Source organism: Cupressus sempervirens, chromosome 3 (assembly GCF_028749045.1).
Source record: "Cupressus sempervirens isolate cs-2001-9-10 chromosome 3, ASM2874904v1, whole genome shotgun sequence".
Lineage (NCBI taxonomy): Eukaryota > Viridiplantae > Streptophyta > Pinopsida > Cupressales > Cupressaceae > Cupressus > Cupressus sempervirens.
Window position 1 is genome coordinate 686,026,768 of NC_143120.1, and position 12,500 is coordinate 686,039,267.

At 31.0% G+C, this 12,500-nt stretch overlaps 1 pseudogene; it reads left to right on the forward strand.

Annotated features, from left to right (window-relative positions):
• Positions 1-10,557: 10,557 nt before the first annotated feature.
• On the forward strand, positions 10,558-11,889 carry LOC149568592 (aspartic proteinase nepenthesin-2 pseudogene; annotated as a pseudogene).
• The last annotated feature ends 611 nt before the right edge of the window (positions 11,890-12,500 follow it).

Genomic DNA, 12,500 nt, shown 5'->3' on the forward strand with positions numbered 1-12,500 from the left:
AGTATCCCAATACTAGGGTTAGGCCTTGAGGGACACTACATGTAGTTTTGTTTCTTGCAACCTTCACATAGTAAATCTATCATCTAAGAATAACCTTGGTAATTAGAGAAAGTAATGGGATTTTTGTATAAGAAATCGAATTAAATAAGTTCAATTGAATTATAATCTAATATATTTAATTATTCTGTAACACAAATAGCCTTAACATATAAAATATTTAATAATAGGTCAAGTATATAAAAAGGAATCATTACAATTGAATAGCTATATTTATAGACTTTAGATCTTGTCTCCCACCTACTATTGAATTATCTTAAGGTGGGGAATTTTTGGAAGAGAGAGGCAGAGTAATTTTGGGCAATTGATGGATTATCCCAATACTAGGGATGTCGCTTGTAGTTTATTTCACATGATATTTGCATGATAAATCTACCATTTTAAGAATAACCTTAGTAATGGGGAAATCCATGAAGCTTAATGAAATAAGATTTCTTGAAACATTATGAATAACAAGGTGAATACTAGATTAATTCAAGTGTGGTCCAAAAAGGGATCATTACAATAAGGTTTCTTAGGGTAGGGAGTTTGTGGAAGGGAGAGGCAAAGTAATTTTAGACATATGATAACTCATTTCAACACTTGGGTTAGGTCTTGAGGGATGTCTCTTGTAGTTTTTCTCATGCGACCTTTGCAAAGTAATTCTACCATCTTAAGAATAACCTTAGCAAATGGGAAAAGTGATAGAATTTTATGAAGTACAAAAATATTACAATACCTATTAAAACATTTCTAAATAGAGAGGGAGGGAGAACGACATTCACAGTCAAAGTTGGTAAAATATTTCCTTCACCTTTTCTTATTTCAAATGTATCTAACAAAGTTTAACATTTATACTCTCTGTCTAGATAATGTCTACTTTGCATCTTCATGCATTTATGTGTCTGCATCGTGTCATGCATTTATGTGTCTACATTGTGTCTGCTTTATGTCTTCATGCACTTATTTGTTTACTTTGTGTTTTCTTTGTGTCTTCATTTGCTCACGTGTTTTTACTATAAACTCCATGTGTTTATGCATATTATGTATCTTCCCACATCCAATTATATGCTTTGTTTGCCAGCTCTCTAAGACAAGTATAAATGATTTTTGCTTGAGGACAAACAATATTTGAGTGGGAAGGACTACAATATCCCCGCCAAAGTACAAATTAATGAATAAAAAGTTTAAATATAAATAATAAACAGTCATATCACATAATATATTGGATCTTATTTAAATAATAAAGATAATAAATTATCTTAATTTATATATTATTATTAACTATTGATATAATAATGAATGAATATATAATAAAGTATGTTATTAAATATTAATCTAATACAACATAATATATATCTGTATATTGATATAAGAATAGTCTTATAAGTTAATATAATAATATATTTTAAAGAGTATATGTCAAATAAAGAAATTATTATTAATAAATGAATAATAAATTATGACTACTTAATGTTAGTCAAATGATTAAAGTATAAATGGAAGCATGAAAAGCCAAGTAATTGGAAGCATGAAAAGCCAAGTAAGAGGTCAAGTTGGTTATAAACCCCTAAATCAAGTATATATAATTCTAAAACTTATAATTAAAATACATAGTGTGTAGGAGAAAGAATAGATAAGAACATATGGATGGTATCATAATATAATATTTCATGCCTATAGTTACTAGCAACACTCTAAAGTAAAATAAAATATCTCCAAAAACTAGTGGCTAAATACCATAGAAAATAAATGTATGTTTTCACTAAAAGAACTCAAAACCTTTAAATAACTATAAAAATTAAATGTGAAAATATAATACATGATCTTGAGAGTAAATAATAAGGTTTATATAGATAAATAATGCATTCAATAAGTTCAGTGCTTGCCTCAAGTCCTATGAAGATTCAAAAAATCAGGAGTAAAGAAAAAAAGAGAGAAAAATAAACCCAACTTAAAATGCATCATCCAAACCTTTCCAATTTATGTCTCCATGGTAGAAGAAGAATAAATTGTACAAAACTAAATCTCTCTATCATTGGGCCTTGAAAATCTCACATATAACTCTCTCTCCAAATGGGAAGAAACTTACAAATCATTAAAGAATTATACTTAAAACCCTCACTCACACAGTATGCCATTCATTTTTCTCCATAAAAATACCTTTGAGAAATTCTTCTCCTTCATATTTACATTTTACACCACAAATATATGTTCTCGAATAGATTTCAAAATAAACATAATTCCACAATCTGAAATTGCATTACTTTATGTAATTAATTACAATTTTACAAGTTATTTAGGCATATTAGAGATATATTAAGGCTATCTTATGGAAACATAATTGATAAATAGTACAAAAATGATGTAAATACCATTTCTACTTGTTTTGAGTATATTTCTTTATGCTCATTACTATATTTATTTCCTTGTCTCATATACTTCCACACAGATAATGCATGTATTACATACACCTTTTGCTAGTTGAATGCAATTTATAACCAGCCTTTGTATGTTAGGGAATTTACTCCTCTTTCAAATACTTATTAATTTAATTTTTCATGTTTTAATTTCTTTAATGTAATATCATATTGAATTTTTTTTTTTTATCAAAGTGTACTGCTTAAACTCCCTCACGTACAATTTTTAACATACATTTAAAACTAAATCTAGTAATAATGTATCTATGCATATTTATACAAAAATATATGTGTGTACCCATATACTCCCATATAAACATACTACTCCTAAATTATAGATAATTTTCATGAAAATGAAATATCCAAATTATGAACAAATAAAAATTTTACAACCAACATCTACTGATCATACCATCAAAATAAATCATACAAAAAATAATCGTGAGACTAAATGACTGACCTCCTATTAGACTTAAAAAGGATATAAGGATTTCTGTATGGATCATGGTTCCATCTCTATTTTATCAACAACTTATTTACGGATTTTCAAGCGTACTCACACTTGTGTAGTCAGATAGAGTCAATGTCTTGTACTTGCATACACTTGCATTATCGACTGACAAGATACAATACATATGCATATATACAATAGGGACAAACAAGTAAGGAGTACTGTCACATCATGTAAATCTCTTATAGTAGTGACTACAACTACCTTCCCTCAACTAGGAGACATAATGTACAATGGCTTATTCGAATTATATTAAAACTAAATCATAAAGATGAATTAAAACAAGACATAAGAAATATTTCCAACCAATGTATAGAGAGTGTGAGAGTGAATTATAACTCAAAGAAACCTATAAAGGATTATCCAAGGCACATATTAGACAATAAACCATATACTCAATTTCCTAAGACCATTACATAGATCGTGATCAAATATATAATGCAAATCAAGCAGTGGACATTTTAAAAAATCTCTAAGTAGATTTGCAAAGATGTTTATTTTAAAGATAGAAATGTCTCTAGAAGCTTTTATATCATAAGATTTGAGTTAGTTTTATTGTGCTCATTAGGTTATCTAGTGGATAGGAATCATTATGCTTTAAAATTCTAGTAAAAAAAGGTTTAATTTTTACTAAAAAATGTTTCTAAATCAAAGAGTAATGAGATTAACCTTATCTTCCAACATAGCCCAAGTGTGATTCTGATATCTTCAAACTCTACTTATAATTGTCTAGAGTAGAGGTGAATTTGCATTAAAAAACTTGAGCAGTGAGAACTAAAATATGCATAGATTAGCATCAAATTATCAACACTTCCCCTTAATGCTAAGACTCACAATTTCATCTCTAGACACTCATACTTAACTCCTACAACTCAAACTGCAACTTCAAATTTCTAAAGTCTTATAGATAAACATACTACATCAAATCTAATTAAACTATTTTCTTACTTATTTCTCTCTTTCATGAGAGATCACAAGCCTTAGTCTTCTCATTTCTTTCTCTAATATAAAGAATACTCATGACACTTCCATGTGTCAACCAAAATAAGTAGTCATCAACTACTTCAATCAAAAATTTTAACCTTGACCCACCACTCTCTCTTCTAACATTCTAACATTTAGGTTTAATAAACCTTTTCAACATCTTTGTCACCTTATGCCAGCATGATCCATTGATCTATCCATAGCAAACCTATATATAACTTTTCATAGATTATCCAATGTAATCTTTATTCCAAGATAATTTTCAACTATGACTCTTAATACCACAAACATTAAAAGGGCGAAGATCCCAATATTTCTTCTTCTTTATGCCCTTCTCTATTAAAATATGAATATGTACTACATTCCTTTCTTTGAACTAATTTGTCTAAACCTCCAACACTGCAAACATAAGATGTTTGATGTTTACCAAATCCTAGGCATGTAAATTTTTTTCACTAAATGGATTGGATGATCTCTTTCACGCCTTCATGCACTTTAAAAATCCTCTTCTTTCAAATCCTATTTTATGCGCAATCTCAAACCAATGTATGTATGTATGTATGTACGTACGTACGTATGTATGTATGTATGTCTACAAGTATTCATGATGACAATAAAAGTTATATATATATATATATATATATATATATATATATATATATATATATATATATATATATATATATATATATATATATATATATATATATATATATATATATATATATATATAACTTTTATTGTCATCATGAATACTTGTAGACTTATCTTTAGCTTCACCCTTACTTTAAAAAATGTTAGGTGCACCATCTAAAACTTCTAGATCAAGAGAACAAAAAAAAAAAATTCTGTTACAAGAGGCAACTCAAACTGATGGCTTTGGTTTCAAGATCTTATTATCTTTTTCCAAAATCTTTACCTTTTTACCCAAATCTTCATTCTCCTTCTTAATTGTATCATACAATTTTAAGTTGTCATTTAACTCAACATTTTCCTTTTTAACCTTTTTCATTTCTTTCTCAAGATTCCCAATTTGACATAATATTCATGTCTCTCATTTCTAAACAATTTCAAATAGTCTACTAATTATGAATTGCAGTTCTTTAATTTTCTCAATTCATCATTCCAAATATCATTTTCACAAAGTAGACTCAACTTTTTGTGTTAACCATATTGTCAGATCATCCATTTTTTGTGTAATATTTAAAGTCCAATTTTTTGTTTTTCATATTTTATTTCTCACTACCAAATAATTTCAAAGAAAATTGATATGCATTAGTTTTTCTCCTTCTTGTATGTGGTCAATTAAATCTGAACAACACTTATATCACTCTGCACATTCCCTCGATATTAGTCATATAGTAGTTACGATGATTTGTATAATTAAAACTTTAGATAGATATTCAATTTATCCTTATTAAAACATTGTATAACCCACTATTGATGGTGTGAAGAGATTATAAATAACAAAAATGTAATTCATTTTGAGGAGAACAATCAATAAATGTAATATTGTTTATCTGCTCTATTCTACCCTGAATCTTTGCTATCATGTTTTACATTTTAGAATTCATCTTGATGCCTTTCAAGCTCCAATGGATGCTTATAGAATAATGTTATCAATTATCTTCATAGAATATTGAATCGAGTGAAGCAACAAGATTCAAGTAAAGTTTTTAGTTCACATAGGTTTCATGTTCCTTGTCCACTAGGCCTCCCATCCGTACTATCTACTCTAAAATTTCAAAACGCATATCCAATATTTAAAAAATTATCACCAAAATTTGAGTAGGCTAGGAGACTCGTATCCTTAAATGAAAAATATTGAAATTTTAAACATTATTTAGAGAAAATAGTATAAAATTATATAGAAAATATTAGAAAAGGTAGAAAATAGAGAATATATTATAACAGTTAGAAAGTTTAGAAAGTTTAGAAAACAATAGAAAATATTTATTAAATATAGAAAATTATTTAGAGAGAATATTAGAGAATTTAAATATTTTTATTTTGCTTTTGGTAAAATCATTAGAAATTTTTAGGTAAAATTTTAGAAACAACTATTTGAAATCTTTGATAAAAATTAAAATATGTATAAAATAGTACAAAAGTTCTTCTAGCATAAGTAAAAATCTATCATTCAAGCAAATGAATAATTTGATCTACTATATACCTATATTAGTATTTTTTTTCATTGAGGATGACATCAATATTTTTCTTTGGTTCATGTTGAAATAGCCATATTCAATTGGTGTTTGTCTTCAATTATCATTAATTTAATGCCCTTTAATTAATGAATACATGCACATAATTCTTAAATGATGATTTCTTAAAAATTTTAAATTTTTAAATACCCCACAAGTTCAAATTTTTAGCATAGTATATCACATTATATTTCAACTAAGTTTCCCTCTACTAGAGTTCCTTGAATACAATAAATTAATCTACATGAGATTCAAAATACAATTCTATAAAGCACTATCAAATTACACTTTTTTATAACAATCATTTCTTATTTTTAAAGTAATCATATGAAATTTTTTAAATGAGGTGAAAAGTAAAATGAGAATAAGTTGAAGGCATAGACATATTGACTAAGAGATTATGATAAATGTAAAATTAATTTAAATATTTGAAAACATACAAACATAGAGAAACACATTATACAATGGGCTTTTAAACTTCTTTTAACAATTTTGATCTCAAGTGGGACACCAAATTTATTTGGAAGTATGATAATTGGGTTATCAGTCAAGTGCATGGAAATACACACTAAGTCAGGGTGTGGACACAAGAATGTGATTCATTTCCGTTCTAGGATAATTAAAAAGGAGATGCATGCATAGATAGAGAATTAAGGATAGGAAAACAGCTTTGTCTAGACACATATATTTCACAACTATTTCAAATTTATATTTGTTAATTTTTCTTCTAGCATGATGTTGTCTTCCCTTGTAATTATCTTTTGAATGTTAAAAAATATTATTTTCTTTGGTCTCTTGATCTCAGCTATCCTATTTGTTGAGTATACTTTTGGCAAAATATAATCGCTTGTTTAGCTATTTATTTGGATCTTATAAGCTCTCTCCACCATGTGCTCTTTATAGATTAGTGATCCTATATGTGCAATCATTTTTAATTTTGAGCTTTTGTGAAAGATTTTATTTTCTTTTGCCTCCTTCTTCGTACCAAATTTTTCTAGATACTCACCTCCAAAAAAATTCTACTTTGGATAAAATATCTTCATATTTTCTTAATAATTATTTTTCTTTTGATATGTTTTTCTTGATCCATCACTTTTTTCATCACTTAGTTATTTAAACTTTCATTTTTGTCAGTCGGCCCTTGGTCTACCAGTGAAGTTGAATGGTTCTTAAAGAGCCTACCAAGGATCAAGTCTCATTGAGCACATGGCTCCAATATTGAAAACGGGCGAGGTTAGGATCATGCCCCTAGCGAATTTGGCAAAATGGATACCCCTTAGTCCTTGGCTCTTAGCTGAAGAGGTTCAGTTGTAAGGCCTGTGCTCCCCTATCAGGTAGCTAAAAATAATTCCTAGAAGATCTACATCAAAAAAATCATTAATTTTATTCTTCTATGTTTCTTTAGGCTCAAACATATTCCCAAATCATTCCCTATCTGAATCTTTCCTTTGATTTTCTTTAACCCATATATGAAGCAAATTACTTTTGAACCGATAAAACATTATTTCCACTACGATATTTTTAATTATTTAACAAAAATTTCTTCCTTCAAGAACATATTTTAAAATTTAAAAGGTGTATTTATTGTGTTTCACTTCCCTACTAATTTGAAACTAAAGAAGGAATTTCTCTAAACGTCAATTGTAGATTACTGTTAATTTTACATTGTATGTAGCCTAATCAAATTCTCACTAAAAAGAATCTGTCTTATTTGTTTGAGAAATATTTTTGAAGATTGAAATTCTACTATTCAAGGTTTAAATTCCATTTTTAGTGTAAATTTCTACAAAATTATTATGGTTTATTATATTCCTAAAATCTATTAATGCTAGGAATTATTTAGTTATTCCTCTAGTATGTTCTGAGACATCTAATGTTTTTTGATGGATTTGAGACATGTGATACTGCATTAAAATATCTTCATATAATAGCATTATGATTATGATTATTCCTCAAGGGTGTTATTAATCAACATTAAATGTAGAGTGCTACTAAAATTCTTAATGAGACAAATCTATGAGTTTGTGACTAGCTAGTTTTTTATATGCCACATATCTTGAACTCTAGAGAACTCCAAGTCCTCCCAATTCTCCATTTTTGTTCCACCATTTATAATATCCACCCTCGTATCCATTTCATAAACTAGTTTGTCTATTAGTTACCCATTTGGTTTCTTGAAGAATTATTATTTGTATTTTGGATGAAAATAAGCATCACATCTTAGTGACCTTTACACCCCCAATATTCCATGTAATAATTCTCATGAGTCACTTAGAAGGAACTTCCCCTTCCCTATATTAAATTGAAGTTCTGATCTTAGTTTGATCACCTATAGAAGTATCCCCTTTTCTTAGTTCATTGATGCATATTTGCTTGTCTTTTCTTTTTGTTGATTGAGCACAAGTTCTACTCTCTTTTCCTTTATATGTTTGTGCTACTCCCAATTCATCTCCCTCTGTTTCTGTTACCACCTTTATTAAAAGGCTTCATAGTTTCATCATCTTCCTATAGATAAGATTCTTATTGGGTGCTTATAATCCAATCCATACTTTAAAATGAAGAGCTTTTCATAATCAGTCATAAAATAAAATTATAATAAAATGTGCAACTTACATAACTCTTTATTCATGTTTATCTCCCCTACGTTCTTTAGTTTTATACACTCTACAATACCCTATATCTACTCAATTAACAACTACTTAGTATTTTCATACCCCTCATCCCTATCTATTTAATGATTATCTTCTCCTATTTTAGTTTCTCACTCCTTAGTATCTTCACTTCTCATGCTTTTTTCTGCCTTTTATTTTATAATTTTTTTAACTTGTACATGTGCTCTTTCACAAGATAACTTTTTTCTTCTCTTAATTTAAATCTTCAAAAACATTTTTAATGTTCGGATAACATCTGTATGATCATTAGATTAATTTATACAATTAGGTTATTAATTAAATGAGTATCATAGCTTCCCTATTTTTAAAATGAACAGTCAAGACCATAACTTTAGATTGGTCCTATCAAGGCATATCTAGAAAAGTACACTCTTGATCATTCTATAGAAACAACAAAAAACCTAATAGAACAAAACAACAATAAAATATTTTTTACACTGTAAAGTATATTTTGTAATTAATTTAAGTATTCTTCCTTATATTGTTGTCTTAAAAATGCAATGATACTTTTCTTAGAGATATATATCTTTATCGTGACTCAAGATCAAAATTTAGTGTGGATAAAATAAATTTAAATGAAGTTAATGATATGCCACATATATAAAGAGTAAGAATATCCCTTTTGACATCTAAAATAACCATAACCATAGATATAGAACTTATGCATATCTAAGGATTTGACCAATAATAGTTGCAATACTTTCTAGAAGTTGAAAATGAGGATATATCTAGATGACATATTTTCTAACCTATGAGTTCCGAAATCATAATTGCATTACGTTTCTAAATTCACATCAATTTTAAGGCTGCATGCATTGTATTTACATGAACAAAAGGAATTATTGATTGATCAATATATCATTTGGTTAGCTATACATCTATTTAAAGTATATTAATTTATTTTGATATGCATTTTTTAGATCTGAGGTTAACTCAGGAGTTCCTTAGAGTTTGTCACACTTATAAGATCAAAAAACTTTTTAATTTTGAAGGACAATGATTATGTTTGAGAATGTTTCATTCTTTCAAGACTCCATTAACTAGAGAGCTTTCATATGAGAAACTAAATGTGCCACTTATATTGACATTCCACTACAGGAAAGGAGAAAAATCCAATTGTTAGAGGTATCATTTTAACCTTTATAGACGCATCATTTAATATATGCTGAATATTAAAACTTATACCATTTATTAAATTTGTCTCGACTAACTAAAGGGATCAGCTTGAATAATTGAAATCAGAAAGAAACGTATCAATTTAATAACTGAATATCTTCGAATAAAAGCTCTCTAAAATGATTAACTGACTGGTCTAAAACACTTCGAAAGGTACGGTAATAGAAAACAACATTCGCTTTGTTTGGAATTTGGATCTCAACGGGGCCAGAAGATTCAATATGAAGCAGGAATATTGAGTGTACGGAAACACTACGTAAGTGAAGGCGTGGACAGGGGAAAGAGCGATTTCTATCCTTTCTAGAACAATTCTAGAGAAGATGAGACGGTCACAGATAGAGAAAGCGGAATTAAATAAACTCATCCAATAAGAGAATCGGTCCTGTTATTGGGACAAGTGGGGGAATATGTTGAGAGGAGAGTCAAAAACCAGTTTCAATTTCAGTAACGATCGAATTTGATTTAAGGCTCTTCCTCGCTCTCTATATAAACACCATATGGAGTGGTGTTGATGAGAGCAGAAAACGTTTTGCAGATTTAGAAAAGACAGAGAAATGGGGTACTGTTCAAAGGTGTTGGGTTTTGTGGTCTTGATATGCTTGGCTATTCCAATGATATCATGTTCTTCGGACAGACTATTTAGTGCTTGGCCCAAGTCCAGCAGCGATGAGAATGTCAAAGTAAGGGTGAACATGACGCGCAGATCAGAGGGAGAGTTGAGCTTCGCTGCGCGAATTCGTTCGGCTGTGGATCGAAGTAAGGGAAGAATGAAGAAGATAGAGGCGCACATAAGAGGTGAATTGGACGCTGAAACGCCGGTTCAAGTCGGGGATGGAGAATTTCTGATGAGCGTTGGAGTGGGAACGCCGTCTGTGAGCTTTGAGGCGATTGTGGACACGGGGAGTGATCTGATTTGGACTCAGTGCAAGCCTTGCCAGGAGTGCTTCTCTCAGCCCACGCCAATATTCGACCCCTCCAAGTCCTCCACTTTCTCCACAATTCCCTGCGGCGATTCTCTTTGTGACGCAATGGGGAGTACACAGACGGGATGCAGTCCAGATTGTACCTTTATGTATCAGTACGGCGATGGCTCCTTCACCAACGGTGACCTGGCTTCAGAGACACTGTCAATTGGGAGCAGCAAGGTTAAAGGCGTTGCATTTGGATGCGGGCATGACAACGAAGGGCAGGGATTCTCTCAGGGCGGCGGTCTCGTGGGACTGGGAAGAGGTGGTCTCTCTCTCATCTCACAGCTCGGTTCCAAAGCAGAGAACATGTTCTCCTACTGTCTCTTGTCCATCGCCGGCTCTTCTTCGCAGACCAGCCCTCTCTTTTTCGGGGAGGGCGCTTCCATGAGCGGAGGCAAGACTTTGTCGCTCATTAAGAGCAGCGTCATTCCCACTTTCTGGTACATCCCTGTCACAGGGATCACCCTCAATGGTAAGGCCGTAGATATTCCTCCCGGAACTTTTGATCTGCAGCCGGACGGCAGCGGAGGTATGATCATCGATTCCGGAACCACAGTGACCATTCTGAACGAGGCTGCCTACTCTCCTCTGAAGACAGCCATCCAGTCCGCCATTCACCTCGCTCCTGTAGACGGCTCTTCCACAGGCTTGGATCTCTGCTACGGGACATCGTCCACTAAGGACCTCGCCCTGCCGACCCTCACCTTCAACTTCAAGGGCGCCGTGGATTACGAGCTCCCAGCGGACAACTTCTTCATTCAGGTGTCTCAAGACCTTTCCTGCCTCGCAATGTTGGGCGTGCCCTCGGGGAACATTCCTTCCATCTTCGGCAACATACAGCAGCAAAATTTCCACATCCTCTACAACGACGCTCACAACACGCTCTCTTTCAAGCCCACCAAGTGCGACTCTCTCTGAACATTCGTTATCCTCCTCCTCTTCTCTGTCTCTTTCCCTCTCTCTCTCATTTTAATTCAACTTGGAATGCTTCTTGCGCTTTCGTTATCCTCTCCCCTTTGCTCTGTTTCCGAGTTTCCCTGTTACTCTTCTTCACCGTCGGTTGTTTTCATTCATTTTCGAATGTAATAAGTGATCCTGTCTCCCATGTAATTATAAATCTTTATAATTTAACTTGGTTTTCAATTTAACTAGATTTTTTTTCACTAAATATTCAAACACATACATATGGATATGTATATACACAAACACATACATATAGATATGTATATACACATACATATACTGTTGGAAATACAAATGGGAAATGTATACTTCTGAGGGGGTGAATTAGAAGTACTAATCTCTAACCAATAAAAATTTTAACTTTAAAATAATGCATGCATAAACATATTGAATTACAATGTAAAGTAAATTATGAATTTTTAGCATATTTTTGTTCCTGCGGGATATCAAATTACTAATAGTTATACACTAATTCCTTTTGAGCTATGTAGTAACTAGCACAACAACATGACAGTCTCAACCTCATTATCCTATGGATAGATCTAATCAAATGTAACCAAATTTTC